This window comes from Fukomys damarensis, unplaced genomic scaffold, assembly GCF_012274545.1.
Source record: "Fukomys damarensis isolate Sample0158 unplaced genomic scaffold, DMR_v1.0_HiC HiC_scaffold_21, whole genome shotgun sequence".
NCBI lineage: Eukaryota > Metazoa > Chordata > Mammalia > Rodentia > Bathyergidae > Fukomys > Fukomys damarensis.
The window spans coordinates 15991692-16003300 of NW_022900933.1; the positions used below are offsets into that span (position 1 = coordinate 15991692).

At 37.0% G+C, this 11609-nt stretch overlaps 1 protein-coding gene and 1 long non-coding RNA gene across 6 annotated transcripts in view; one reads left to right on the forward strand and one right to left on the reverse strand.

Annotated features, from left to right (window-relative positions):
- Positions 1-11592, reverse strand: part of LOC104877107 — a 21983-nt gene extending 10391 nt beyond the window's left edge. For 2 of the 5 annotated variants that reach the window (XR_004518312.1, XR_004518313.1), the window contains exons 1-2: positions 11330-11592; positions 10127-10388 (exon numbers count right to left, since the gene is read on the reverse strand). This is a non-coding gene — a long non-coding RNA (uncharacterized LOC104877107). Of the gene's footprint in view, positions 1-10126; positions 10389-10418 lie in introns of all 5 variants that reach the window. The other 3 variants (XR_002024660.2, XR_002024661.2, XR_004518311.1) reach the window with 3 other exon arrangements.
- LOC104877109 (acyl-coenzyme A thioesterase 1) overlaps positions 1-11609 on the forward strand; it is a gene marked incomplete at its 5' end in the record, with an annotated part of 52831 nt that overhangs the window by 34713 nt on the left and 6509 nt on the right. The window lies entirely within an intron of this gene.

Below are 11609 nucleotides of genomic sequence, written 5' to 3' on the forward strand. Positions count from 1 at the left end.
CAAAAAAAAAAAAAAAAAAAAAAAAGAAAGAAAGAAAGAAAGAAAGAAAGTTCTGATGCAATGAATTACATTCACAATTTTGATTTAAACTTCAGTTTGACATTTTCTACCTGATTCTTTTGTATAGACCACAGCATATGCAAATTTCAGTTATTTCAATAAACAGCAAATGTTAATTATTTTGCAAATATGAAGTGAAATGAGCTCATAATGCAACACAATAAAAGAACACAGTAAACAGAGCTTTTTCCTGTGGCACTTCTTGCCTTTTCCTTGAACATCTTTATACTTGAATGCAATCTCCTTCACTGACTCACGGAAACTAAGAAAAGAGCCAAGTATTATACAGTGAGATGCTAAACACTTCAGGGGTAAGAGTTTGGAGCTGTCAAGTCGTTGAAGTTGTCAAACACTGAAGCTGTCAAACACTGAAAAGAACAACTGTAATGAAATATGCTGCAAATTAATGTTAAGGATACAGACATCCGAATTATAAAAATAATAGCAAATTACAGTCCTAACAGTTGTCAGGAAGTGATATTAGTTCATGGGATGTGTAAAGTACAGCATAAACTCTGCTTACCTTTTCAGTAGTTCCTGCACGAACACTGAAAAACAATGTGTGTTTGCCCAAAATCAAATGCATATTGGCTTTTATATAAATTCCATTTTATCCAATGTTCAATCCACAAGGCTTTATCTACACTTCTTACTAAATTCAGGAAGCAACTGGATGTGAGGGACAATGCTGCACACTGCACTGATGGAGACAGCCACCTCTCACGCTCTGATGGAGACCCACAGACAGCCAAAGTGGGTTCTGTAGATGCGCACATTCTTGCAATTTCCTCCCAGCCTCTGTCATCAGCAGGCCGGCAGTCAAACCATTTGGGAACCACACTGACGGTAAAGCCTTTCTAAGACTTAAGTTTTGAAGCAACACTTTTCCCAGAAAATTTGTTTCTTCTTTCTGGATCTGGTGATTCATGGAATTCTAAAAGCAACTTGTTTTTTATCTCAAAGTGCCCGTGAAGCCACCTTCTCATAGAGTCCTATTCTTCTAGGACATCTCTTTTGTTGATACCATCAATATAAGTATGGATTTTTCAACATTCTCTGCAGAGGATCTCAGACATGTTGTAGTTTTTATTTGTTGCCCTTCTTTGTCTTTCCCATCATAAACCACTGCAACATAAATGCCATCTATATAATTCCTCACAGAGTCCAAAATAACACAAGTGGCCTTCTTTCTTGGTAAAACATAGCCAAGTTTGTGATTGTGTGGGAAAGATGGCCATGGTCATATTTGTCACCCAATGCAGAGTTGGCAAACAAAAACATAATTTTGTCAAATATTTCTGTTTGGAAACTAAATTGTTTGCAAACGAAAGCATTTGTGAACTGGGGTACCACTGTACTTCATCTTGAAATAAACACCTTCAAAAGATCAACATGTCTTAATGCAGAACTGAGTAGAATCTGACCTAAGGGTTAAGATAGCAAAGGGGGCAGACACAATATGAAGACAGAGATGCCAACGTTTTATCCCATTTTGGTCACTCATGAGATTTTGAATATTTTCTGGGGGAAGCACTTTGAGATAGTCTCACTATGTAGTTCAGACTGGCCTTGAACTATGTAGCCTAGGTTGGCCTCGAATACCTGATGCCTCAGCCTCCCAAGTACTAGGACTGCAGGCACAAACCACCACTCCTGGCTCATCAGAAGATTTTTGTAGGCTCAAGTGAAGGGTCCATGTTCTCAGCAAAAGTAGCCTTTGGGTCCCTGGGAAATAAACTAGGCAACTGTTATCAAACCCCACCTTAGAGGTATTATCTGTAACTAAGCGAGTAAGAAACTAACAGAGTATTTCCCAGCTGTGTGACTTCCAAATTCAGTGATTTTTAAGTGGCCTGAGAGCAAGTAAAGCTAGAGGGCTTATTTAGGTTTTCTTGGTTACAATTTCTCATTTCACACAAATATTCTGCTTTTGTGGTCTCATGACGAGTCTGTCAAAACACGCCGTGCTGCTGCGCCTCGGGATCTGTCAGTTCAACCTTCTGCCCCACCACCGTGGTGGTCCCTGTCTTATTATGGGAACTGCTTTAACCAAAACTTTTGTACACAATCATTTAAAAGACTATGGAGCAAGACAAACGAAATTTTTCATGTTAAGACATAGGAACAGAAGACCTTAATTTTCCCATTTTGTGAGACATATAATTTGGATTCAACAGTTGTTATACAAACAAGTGAGTTTATATTGCTTTTCTTTTTTTTTGTCTCATGTCTAGAAAACTATAAAATCCTTAGGCATATGTGTTTATGTGTGTTATATAGTTGTTATACAAACAAGTGAGTTTATATTGCTTTTCTTTTTTTTTTGTCTCATGTCTAGAAAACTATAAAATCCTTAGGCATATGTGTTTATGTGTGTTATATATGTGTACGTGATGTATTTTGTGTCCAACAGTAAAAAACTTAAGAATTGTATTCAAATTGGTTTACAGATAAATGAACATTCATATAAATTAAAAGTGTTAAGATTGTAATTAACCCAAAATACTTTTTAGTTCATATGATTTAACTTTTCCTAAATAAGTTGGTTTAAAATTTGTTGGTAGAACAAAAATGAAGACGTCTTCATAATTGCTAGCATCATGTTTGCTGGCCAGGCAGCATTATTTTAATCTATGTCAGATGTTTAGGAGCATAAATGTATCATTTGACTAAGAACAAACACAGATGAGAGCGCAGTGCCATGTCTGCTGCTTCCTGAGCACCAAGCACAGCATTTGAACTTTAGAGTTTTTGCTTTGACAGGGAAGTGACTTAAAACAATGACCATGCTTGTCTATTCTAACATCTTAGTTTGGTAAGTAATTTAGATAATTTTTGGGAGGTACCGGGGATCAAACTCAGGTCCTTGTGCTTGTGAGGCAGGCAGCAGAACCACTGAGGTAAATCCCCGGCCCTTGATAAAATTTTTAAAAATAAAATTAGGGAACTACAAACAAAATAAATGTTTATAAATGAACTTTCATTAATTTTGTAATTTTAAAGTTCTGTTAAGTAATTGATACACATAAAATGTTTGAGATATTCCTAAGTAAAACAGTGAAATGCTAATTACTAAATAGAAATTCAAGTACTCTTGGTTTCTCAAATTATTTGGAAAAGATATATGTGTGTGTGTATACATTTGAATATGTTAGTTCCATTCAACATTTAAAAAATTTTTAATGATAAAAATCATATAGAAATTATAAAATATGCTTTCATGAATGTTGGAATTACTTATTACTGAGCCTTCTCTAAAAAGTAGGTTGCATAGGAGTTTAAACTCTAATTAATATATTAATCTTACATGGGAAAAATATAAGAAAACATAGCTATGTTTTGAGAAAACTATAAGAAAGAGATAAAATTTATTCTTTATTTAAAAAAGAATGTTTTTCTCTAAATTTAGAGATTTTTCTTCATGAGTTTTTACAATGCTATTTAAGGAAGGACATTTTTAAAAGGCAGAAAGGAAATAGCAAGTAGGGGACAAAGATACAAAAAAGTATAACTCTTGAGGATTTATTTTTTGATGGGGAACATTAAAAGTTTTTTAAGGGGCTGGGGATTCAGCTCAGTGGTTTGGTGGCCTGCCTTGCAAGCACAAGGACCCGAGTTCAATCCCTGGTACCAAAAACAAAACAAAACAAAAAAAGTAAAGAATTTTTTAGTATGTCAGGTAATCTTCATGGGAGAATAAAAGTTTTGCCCTAAAGTGAAATGATTAGATTTGTCCAGAATGGGAACAAATAGAGGCAAAACTAAATGTTCAAGTAGGTGGCAAAGGTGGCAAAAGGTTCATAAAGGAACAATCTTATGAAATAAAATGTGCATGTGATCAACTTGGCTATAATTTTTTAAAAATTACTTGTAGGTTTTTCTGAAAATCGAACAGTAATGCACCAATATGAAACCAGAATATAAGTCATTATGTTAAAGCAAGCTCTTCCTCAAACATTGTTCTGCTTCTAATAAAGAACTGGCAAGCTGGGCGTAGTGGCACATACCTGTAATCCCAGCATTCGGGAGGCTGAGGCAGGAGTATCTCTGTGAGTTTGAGACCAGCCTGGGCTACATAGTGAGTTCCAGGTCAGTCTCAACTACATAGTGAGACCCCCATCTCAAAACACAAAACAAAACAAAACAAAATAAAAAACAAAAAAGAATCAGCAAGAGGTTGTGATACTAATTCTAAAATCTGTTTTTTAAAAACCATCTCATGACCTGCACTTTCCATTAGTTGGTGTTCTCACCCTTAATGTTTTAGTCATATCCTGAAAGCTTTTTTCCTTCTCCCCAGTTTCTGACTTGGCTATTGAAGCTAATACCACAAATATTTATTTGAAAGGTTAGGATAACTTGGCTCTTTATTCTTAGCTTGTCTCTGTGAATTTGAATTGTTTGGTGGAACCAAATTCAGGTGCTTTTATTATCTCCTGATCGAGGTTCTAGGTTTCTTGTTTACATTCTAAGGTATACAATCATAAGTTGGACACATACTCTGCCTGTGTCCAATTAATTCAAGAAATCACTCTGGTTAAATGAAGGATTACTAATTCACAGTAATGTGTAATCTTATTTTGAATGTTTCAAGCCCTTTGACATCTTTGGCAGGCTTCCTCAGTACTGAAGCTCTCAATGAAGTCAGTGGGCCTTGAGATTTTCCAGTTAGGCCACTGCAGATAACATCTCCTGCAGATAGCAAACTAATAGGCTTACTGGATATATTGGCTTATATGGGAAGTACTGCCAAATAATAAAATGATGCTAAATATTCTTAAACTATATTCTTATGGAGGTGTAATCGATAAGAATCTTCTACAGGTTTTATGAGACATAAAAATTCTGAGGAAACTTTGAGTCGATTATCTTTGAGTGCTTATGCAGTAAGAAAAACTGAAATGCCTTATCATTTGCTGAATTCTCATCACAACCTTAACCAAGTCTACTGTTATTCACAGTTTTGATTATCCTTTAAAAGTAGTTGCAATCAGAGTCATGGAAAAGACTAATAAACATTCTAATAGCTTTAAGTCTAATGGACTAAAAATTTGTAGAATTCTAATATAGAAAGTGATGGGTTCATGAAAGTACTAATGAGAATCAAAGAGAACAATAACTACACAGAAATGAAAGAACTGATCGAATATATGGGTGTTTATGTTTCTTAGTTAAAATATTGGTGCATCTGTAGGTTTGAGGTGTAGCTCAGTGGTAAAATATATGCTTAGTACATGCAAGTATATACTAAATTCTTTATGATGTTTCAGAGAGTTCACAAATATGCCAGACTCTTTCATGAATTGTTAAGAACACTTACTCTAAGGAACAAGTTTCCTTAGTAGGTAGACTTTTGCGGGGGGAGGACCAGTCAGAGAGGGGAAGGAAAGGGAAAGAGAGTTGTTGGAATAGAAGTAACCAGAATATACTGTATGCAAGTACTGATATACCACAATGAATCTCATAGTTCCACGTCAATAACACACACCAATAGAAAAGAACAAGACTCTAACATTAATAATTAATTCTTATCTAAGTTGCCTTCCATGAAGATCTGTAAAAAAAAAAAGGCCTTTATTTCTGAACTTAGTATGTTTTTCTAAAAAAAATAGTGAGATAATGAAGCTACTTTCTGTTCTGTCTTTTTGAGATGTTTTCTGAGAAATGTATGTGCATAATGTTACAAATAATATTACTGAAACTGAGGAAAGCATCTACTCTGTTATCTCATCACTATAAAAATAACTAAATCAACTTAAAAAGGGAAAAGAAAAAAATCTCAAAAATATTCACAAGAACTATTTTTAAAACTATAAGAAAATAGTTATGTTTTTGATGAGAAAAACTATAAGAAAAACATAAAATGTTTTCTTTTATTGAGAGAAAGTAATTTTCTCTATATTTAGAGATTTTCCTTCAGGATTTTTTTTCAAAATGTAATTTAAGGAAAGAAAAAAAACAAAGCAGAAAGGAACCAGTAAGGAGCAGAGTTGTAAAAAAAAAAAATCATAAGTGTAAGGACCTGTGTTTTGATGAAGAAAGTTAAAGAGAAACAGAATATTTTAGTATGCAATGCAAAGGAATTTTGCATGGTAGAATGAACTTTTGTCCACTGGATTGGTCTAGAATGGGAAGCAAAATATAAGCAAAATTAAAGATTCATATAGATTATAAATGTCACAAAAGGTTTCTGAAGCAGTTCTAGATTCGTCTTTCATGAGTGTCTTTTGTTATACTGGTATGGCTATCTTTTTTATTTTTTTTCCAAGACCTGGGATAGAACTCAGGACCTTGTGCTTGTGAGGCAGGTGCACCGCACCACTGAGCTAAATCCCCGGCCCTAGTGCAGCTGTCTTGATGTCATAAATCAACTCAAACATTTACCTTTCATGGTTATTTTAACTTTGGGGAAGAGCCACAAGTCACAGATCTAAAGAATAAGGTGGATGAGGACACACCCATAATATTTTTAGAAATCTGTCTTTCCATTGGATAGTATTTGACAGCAGCATTATCATTTTTTAATATATTGTGCAAAGACACTCACAAAAGAGGACTTCCAGAACAATTGGCAAAAACAACTGGATAAGTGTGTTCAAAGTGAGGGGGGAGTATTTTGAAGAGGATTAATGGCAATGTTGTTTTACTATAATTTTATTTAAACATTTACCATATATTTTTATCATACCATACAGTTGGACACAGAACTGTCATACTGCATAGTTAGGCACAAAGGGAATGGATAGTTTTGGTAGCAAATAGCCATCAAGTTGACAAACAATGTATTTTTGTAAGCCAGAGTCTCATTCTATCTAAAAGAGCTCCTTGGCCAAGTCCTGTGGTCATGCTTATTGTTTATCTAATAAAACTGCAGTACAGAAGTAATTTATGGAATCCCTGAAGGATTTAATCTCTCAGGCTTCTGCCTGTCAGCTGGAAGTAGGGGAAAGGTCTTGGCAAGGATTCAGCTGGGTAACTCACACAACTGGAAGTTCTGGAAAATAAGCAACATAGAAGAGGCTCACCAGGATAATGACCAAGCAATTTTTATATCTAGTGTCTATTTTGCAAACAATGTCTTTCATTTCATTGACTTTTCCTGAATATAGGGAACACTCCTGTAAAGACTAAGGATGAGGCCCCTCACAGGCAAAGACAAGTGACCCCAAATCCCATTGCAATATTAGATTTCTCTAAAGTGATTGTAAGTCTGAGTCCAGATGCTTTTACCACTGGAAATCCAGGTCCTGGTACAGCAAGGAACTAGCCCTTTGCTCCTTGGTCTTCAGTTCTTTTGTGCCCTTGATGAGAGAAAAGTCAAGACACACAGGCAGCCAGGCAGATGTATAGGTAGAATTTATTGTAAAGTAGATATATAGAGAGTTACAACTTCAAGTGAGAAGGCGGTAGTGTCACAAAGACATCTGACTCACATAGTTCTGAGCAACACACAGAAGGCTTTTCAGGATAATGAGAAAGCTCTTTGTAAACCCAGTAGCTATTCTGCAAACTATGTCTTTCATTTCACTGAATTTGACAAAGACAATGTCTTTCATTTCACTGAATTTCACAAAAACATCTGCACCAAGTGAAAGTTTGGATACATTTTTATGTGCACAAAAGTTACTCTTGGGGTTCACAGAACTATGGTGAATATCATTATTTTAATTATATGATATACATGCTTATCAAAATTTCTCTTTGGAATGTTGATATCTCTGTAAATCACCTGGGGTGGTTTCCTTTGTCATGCTACAAAATGACAACAATTTAGTTTTAAAATATTGATTTTATTTTTATTCTAGAACCAGGCAACCCTTCGCTAGAATAAGTGTTGCCATTAGCTGAGTAGCACAGCTGGGTTTTACAGATGGAGGTTTAAAATAAATAGAGATAAAACGTGAAAAGATCATTTCAAAATTACTTTCCTAGTAGGGTAGAGACAGGGATATATATATATATATATATATATATATATAAATATAGTGCTGAGACTTATTACAGGATATAAAGACTAAATAGAGGCAACTTCATTATCATGCCACCTGCAACTGACCTGTTTAGGAAACTTGGCTATTATCTCTCTCCAGATTTTTCCAAACTTCAGGAAACAACTTAAATTCAGTTTGGTGAGCAGAATTTTGACATGGGTGACTCCAGTTTGGTTTACTGCTAACCAGTGCAGGAGCTTAGTTCAAAACATTGGCATCTAGTGATTTTTACTAAATACCCTTTATTGCCCTTATTAGTGCAGTCTTTTTCAGTCCCAATAATCAGCCAGTGACTTTTTTTGTTTGTTTGTTTTTTGGTTTTGTTTTTTTGGTTTTTTTTGGTACTGGGGATTGAACTTGGGTCCTTGCGCTTGCAAGGCAGGCCACCGAACTGCTGAGCTAAACCCCCGGCCCTGTTTGTTTTTTGAGACAGGGTCTCACAATGTAGTTGAGACTGACCTGCAACTCACTATGTAGCCCAGGCTGGTCTCAAGCTCATAGCAATTCTCCTGCCTCAGCCTCCCGAGTGCTGGGATTACAAGCGTGTGCCACCACACCCAGAATTTTTTAAACTTTTTTTTTTGGTACCGGGGATCGAACTTGGGACCTTGCACTTGTGAGGCAGACAGCAGAACCACAGCCAAATCCCCAGCTCAGTGATTATCTTTATAATCTTGCCTCAAGACATTATCATTTCCTTTTTCTTTTTCTTTTTTTTTTTTAATAAAAGAAGACAATTTATTTAAAGATGGGGAAGGAGGAAGAAAAAAAGAATGATGACAAACAGCTACCCTGGACTAGTAGGGAGAATTCGAAAGTGAATTGACACTGTCATTTTCTAACATTTGTCATAATTGGTCAAGGTGGGATTTATACAAAAGTGTCCTAAATCCAATTTATGTAATGGAATTATTCATTCTACAGCCAAGACAAAATGGAACTTTTAAAAGTTAAACTTTTTTCTTTACAGACAAGCAGCTTTTCTAAACTTGCCCAGGCCTAGGGTATAACCACCGCCCTACTTTCCTCAGCTCAGATGAAGAGTCACAACATGGAGATGCTGGGAGGTTGGGGTCCAGTTTACTTTCCAAAAGGAAGGCAGGGAACAAAAGAGCCTGGAGAGAGCTTGGAATTGCTTGGAAGTGTCTACTGTCTCATAGCCTCTGTCCTCTCTGTCCCTTACTATAAAAGATCCTTATACCACTGTACACAGAAAGATGATTTGAGGCAAGTCAGGCCCCTCCATATCCTCACAGCTAAATTTGAATAAAGGCTTTTTTTTTTTTTTTCACCAAAATAAATGGTCTCCTCTGGTTTGGTCAGTGATGAGCAAGCAGACCTGAGCATATGAAACTAAGCGGCCGCTAACAATTACATGGATGGCATGTGTATTGATCAGGGCCAACCCAGATGCCTTTGTTTCTGCAGCTTAGCCCTTTCATATTGAATTCAGAATTGAAAGCCAATGGCTATTAATCATGGAATCATTTAGAGACACTCTCAGAAAAGAAACCCTTTAAGAGTGTCATTATTGGGCTTTTTTTTGTTTTGTTTTTTGGTACCAGTGATCGAATTCGGGTCCTTGTGCTTGTGAGGCAGGCAGCAGAAGCACAAAGCTAAATCCCTGACCCTTGGAGTGTCATTATTGGAGGTTAACAGAAATTCTGCCCTAGAGAGGCAAAGGATTTTGTCTATCCATGACATTCATCGTCTCCCTACTTAGGGCACAGAAATTAACCCATTTATGCTGACAATTGCAGATTTTTAAAATTTTGCTTGAAATTCATATATATTATCTAGAAAAATTCAAGGAACAAGAACTTAAAGAGAAAAAATTTTTAAATTTTGTCCCATCACTATGGGTGTTCCAAAATATAACACTAGACATAAAAGGATTAATGTTTTGATTTAATTCTGGTTTAATATTATATATCTGGGAATTAAGCCCAGCTACTTCAAGTCTCTGGACTTTGTGTGAGGCTGCCCTCTCTCATGAGTTGAAGTACTTTCTATACAGTAGCTGACTCTTTTTTAAATTACTGGTACCCCTGACAGTAAGCCCGTACAGCACTTACCTCTTCATGGAGCTCCTTAGGACAGAACTCCCAGAAAAGGGAGCTTGGAATGCCCAAGCCAGGAAACCTCCTCAGTTGCTGTTCCCTCCTGTGCCGGAGAGCACTTCTATGACTCCTCACAGTTCACTGGCATCAGAGAAGAAGAAGCAGCTGCCCTTCTGAGTTGAAGGTACATTTCAATTTCTGTACTGCTCAGCCTGCAGATGCCCAGGTCAATGCTTTATATGTTGAATGTTCCTAGACTGGGGCCCAGCCTGTAACACTTTAAAGAACAGGTATTTCAAATACCTACCTGCAGTTAATTCTTTTGGGGGGAAGGTCAATGAACTCTCAGACCTGGAGCAGATTCCGATAACTTTTAAAAAATGATTTATTGAACTTCCCCTTTCCACACACCTTCCAGGTTTCTCCTCCACACTTCTTAGCATGCCTGAGCTATGTGATTGGGTTCAGGCAAATTGGAAAGAGAGTGTAGGGCAAAGGTACAGCAATATCATAGTATTTGTGATTTCCCCAGCCTGCACTATCATCATCATAAATTGACTGTCTCCCTATTTTGAATTCTGGGATCCTGCCAGGCAGCACTGTTCCCTTGACTCTTCAGGCTCTCAGTTCTGCGCCAAAACTTGTTGAACTTTTTTTTTCCTGTTTCTTTTTGTAAGGTTGCCACATCTTTGAAAATAGTCCCTTTGTGAAACTCCTCTCAAATGACCCAGTTTGCTTGAGCCACTTCTTTCCTGACAAAACAATAATATAACCCCAAACTGACACTGTCAGGTGACTGATTAGACTTCTAGGTTGAAAAACAAGCAACTCTCTTTTCCCTGCTTACAGATCCCTGTATATCCATGAGATATTTTACATTACCTCATTTAATAGACGACACCACTTTTCAGATAAGGAAATTAGATTTAGAGAATTACATCCTGCTCCTAAAATGCCTCAAGCCATTAAGGATCAGAGTCAGAATTGGACCCCGGATGGCCTGACTATAAGCATTCACCCGCTCTTAGAAGCAGCTTCAGGTTCAGCTTGTGGAAAATCTCAGTAAGATTTGGTGCAGAACTGAGGGCCTGAATAGGGAAGAGGGCTGCCTGGCAGGATCTCAGAATTCAAAGGTTTAGTGGAGAGATATGAAGCAGAAATGGGGGTGAGGGAAAAATTAGAAGCATGTCTCTTTCAGATCAGCAGAATTATAGTTACCTGAGCTGTCGCTGCAAAAATCTATATTCAAGGAACTCGACCCTCTTAATCGTGCATCTTCAGCAACCTCTTACTTCAATTTCACTCTAAACTCTAGGGGGCCTCCCACAGAGGTTCTCAACCAATGAGCGTGACAGCAAGGAGTTGACCCGCGCCTTCTTAACCACAGGGCAAACTCCATCCTTGGCCTGGACTCCTAAGCAGGTCTACCCGCTTTATACCCAAATCGAGATGCCAGCGACGCTGATCCTGGAGCCCGCGGGGCGCAGCCTGTGCAACG